Source organism: Ricinus communis, chromosome 2 (genome assembly GCF_019578655.1).
Source record: "Ricinus communis isolate WT05 ecotype wild-type chromosome 2, ASM1957865v1, whole genome shotgun sequence".
NCBI lineage: Eukaryota > Viridiplantae > Streptophyta > Magnoliopsida > Malpighiales > Euphorbiaceae > Ricinus > Ricinus communis.
In genome coordinates, this window is record NC_063257.1 from 29706639 (window position 1) to 29710738 (window position 4100).

The window sequence follows — 4100 nt, forward strand, 5'->3', positions numbered from 1 at the left end:
ACCATCTGAAGCTGAATTAAAAGGGTTTTTAAAATTTAGTACCAAAGCCCAAAAGGATAGGTATGCGGTACGAACTCGAAAAATTAACCTAGGTAAGTATGTCGATACTCATTCTCTAGAGTAACTGAATATTAAAAGGGTTTTTTTATGCTATAATAGTTAGTATGTGGTGGAAAACTTTTGTGACTATTAAATATCCCACATTTGTTGAGTTTATTAGAGAATTTTACATGACTTTTTAGTTTGAAGTACTTGAGAATTTTACTTTTGATAGTCCCTGAGTTGTGCGATATCGACTCCTAGGTAACGAATTTAAGCAATCAATCACTGAATTTAATCTGGCCTTAGGATTTGTTGATACTGAATTTTCCCTAACCACTCAATACAAGAGTTCTGCTATAGATTTTGTTGATGCTTTTGATCATGCAAAACTCTGGAAGAGCATGTCTTCTGACCTCATGCATTATGACCCTAGCAACTCTAAAGGTGCTTACCTTAATAAACCTGACTGGGTTTACATGCAGCAATTTTTAGCATTCAGCTTTTCTTGTAGAAAAGACAAAACAAATGTATTTACAAAAGCTGAACTTTATTTTATTTGATCCATGTTGCATGAAAACATAATTAATTTAGGTTTTTGGTTAGCTTCACAATCCAACTTTATGTTAACTCGTAACATGCATCTGTGTTTAGGCTTTTTTATTACCCACTTAGTTGTTCGCCTTCAATTGCTTGATCTTGATAGTACTAACTTGCATATTGCATGTGAGATAAAACCATTAGACATAGCTTGTTTGATGAAGATGCACATGCTTGTGGAGAATAATAGGGTGTATTCTTTCCAAAAGCCTGTTTTTCCTTCTGTGCTGCCAAGGCAATCCTCCAAGACCTAGGAAACGCTCTTGCCCGATGAGCAATCTTCATGCCTCTAATGATTCAACTAAACTAGGTTTTGAAGCTCATTTGGAAAGGATGGAACGTAAAATTTCAAAGATGGAGAAAAATTTAGACGCCTTGATAAAGCACTAGGGGGTTCTACCTCCTTGCCCACCATCACCATAGACTACTCAGTCCGAGTCGCTCGCAAATCAGGGGAGTTTCATATTTCTTTTCATTTCTTTTGTGAGCCATTTTCTTTTTGATACATTAAGGATAATGTATAGTTTAGGTGTGGGGAGGAATATGATAATTACATGATTTCCTTTTCTTTTTAATTTTTTTTTTAATGCTGAGAATTAGGTATGCTTTAATTCATATGTCCTAATTCTTATTTTGCAACCTTGAGTTTTATTTTGATAACCTAGAATACCATGTAAGTTAGAGATACATTCGTGGTTTAAGTTTAAATGCATGAAAGGGATAAGCATGATTAGTGTTTCTTTAAAATTATTTGATGGTATCTCAATAGTTTATTGATTAAAAAATGCACAAGACTTGATACAATTTTGAACATTCAAATGAGCTTTTGAGCCTAAGAGTAGTTCATTATATTTTGCTCTAATTGTTTTTGTTGAGTGTTATCAAACTTAGTATGTTTATTCTAGAACTTACTTGTGAATGCATGTTGAGACCATATTTTTGGATTGATGCTTTAATATGATAAGGGCAATTAGGATTAACCAATTCTTAGACTCTTAAAAGACCTACCTTGTTGATTTTCCTTTTAGTTAGATAGTTTGAGCCTATTTTCCATTTTTCTTTTCTTGTTTTTAACACATATTGTTTAGCCCAAGACCTTTCGTTTGTTACCCCTATTTTTCTACCCTTGTCAAGATAAGAGGGAAAGTATTGCATGGTATAAAAAAGAAACAGAAAAATACAAAAAAAAAGAAAGAAAAAGAAAAAAAGGGGAAGAAAATGTTCTAAAAAAAGAAAAAGTTGATAGTTATTCCTTTCATGAAAGAGGATAATTGGAGAAGTACTCATCAAATATGTTGAATTGAATTGTTACATGTTATTTCTTCAAAGTTTTTAGTGCTAATATAAGATGTGGGAATATATTTTAAAGTTTTTATAGTGTGTTTTGTGATTATATGGCATAGTAATTATGCAAGTAACTAACCTTTTTGTCTTGATTGTGAAACACTTTAATTTTTCCTTTTATCTTACTCTTTCCTAAACCCCATTACAACCCTTGTGAAGTCCCTTTGATTTTTGCATCTAATTCATATGTAGTGGAGGAGACTGGATTTATTAGCAAGCTTATGGTAATAACATGCTATAATTTGATTTTGAGAGTAAATGCACCCTAAACACTTAAGAGTATTGAGTGAAACCATGTTATGGTGTTGAGTCTTGTTGCTTTGATTTGATGAATTAGTGAGATACTTGTTCTTTTTATAAAATTTATCCTATAAGTGCTACTCTCTTGACTGTCATTATGATTCAACTCATTGATGTATGTTTAACTTATTTGATATTTGTGGATATTAAAAGAGATGAAAATGAAGTAAAGAGGAGAATTCATATGTTGAATGGAGGTATGCTTGAGGACAAACATGGATTAGGTGTGAGGGAATTTGATAGATCATAAATAGTTATACTTATTGTGTTTAATTCCCTTATATTTTTATTGGATAATGTGCTTAATTATGAAAATTGTGTTTGTTCTGATCTAGGTGGTGAAATATCAAGGACTGAGTAGAATTCAGCCTAAAAACATGTTTTAAAGCATCACTTGTTAAAAACCAAGTCTTTTGGAGGAAGAACAAAAATTTATGCAGAAAGTAATTTTCAATAAGGCATGACCACGCCTTACAATCTGTGAGCTGGTGGAATCTGTAGAAGAGAATTTCGAATTTTTAGTTAAATTCGTGGTGGACCCACTTTTATGTTGTTTTCTTTATTTTGGAAGTGCTGGATAAGAAAAACTGACTCCCATATTATTTAGGATTTTTATTTGTTTAGACTACTCTTTATCTTATCCTTCATTATAGTATTAAGATCATATAAGAAGTTTATTTCTTTTTGGATAAGGATTATCTTATCAGGGTTTAGGTTTGACTTCCTACATAAGGAGGCTAGTTCTACAAAGAAAGGGACGGCTGAGAGTTTTAATTTTATTTATTTTTTTCTTCTTCTATTCCCTATAATTCTTGTGAATTTTTGCTCCACCATGTGTGGCTAAGGTTTTAGTTTCTGATTCAAGAGTGAATAAATCCCAATTGTGATTTTGTGAGGCTTTGTGCTCAACAGAATCTTCTTTAATTCAAGTATTCTTTATTTCTTGTTTTTATTATTTATGAAGTTTTGATATTGATTGAACTGACGACTAAATTTAATATTAATTTTTCTATTGCTAACCTTGAGTTTGTGATCTGTAATTGTCATGAACGAATGACACAAGTAGCAAAGAGCTGGCTCATGTGTGTGTGATTGCGGGCTTTTAGAATTACATAGCTTGCATGATAGGCTCTAGGAAAATAAAGGAATAAGATTAATTCAATTGCAGCTATCTCAATTAATTAATGTTAGTTTAGTCATTCTCATTATTCTTAATGATATCATTGAGTTGATATGGAACGCTATCGTGCCCAGTTGACTAATGGTAAGTTTTGATTTGGATGCTGGGTTTGAGTCAATTATATTAGGAGAATTTACACTTGTTGCGGCTTTTTCCAATAAGTAAACTAAGTACTTGAATAGAAAAATTGATATTTATGCCTATGATGAGAACTATAATTGGATGGAAATTGCACTCTTGAACTAGAAGTTTGGTAAGTCTGATTTTTATTTACTTTAATATTCAGCCTTTATTATTTTCTGTTTATTTATAATTTTAGTTCAAACATTCAAACCCTCCTATTTTTATTATTTAACTTTAAGAAGCTATTCACATTGGTTCTCTTGTGATTCGACCTGGTTTCACTATTTCTACAAGTTAGTTTAGAAAAATCAGTAATTTATTTTGAAGGGCTTCAACAACCATTCAAGGGATTATAAAGTAAATTCTTAAGGACAGTGTCATCCTTGCACGCCTCAAGCTCCATCAAGACTCGATTCTACCTAACAATCTTAAGGATTTATTCTGCAAGATGAGTTCTAATGGGAATGTTGCTTCCATGAATGTTGCTGCCAATGTTGCTTCCGCGAACGTTGCT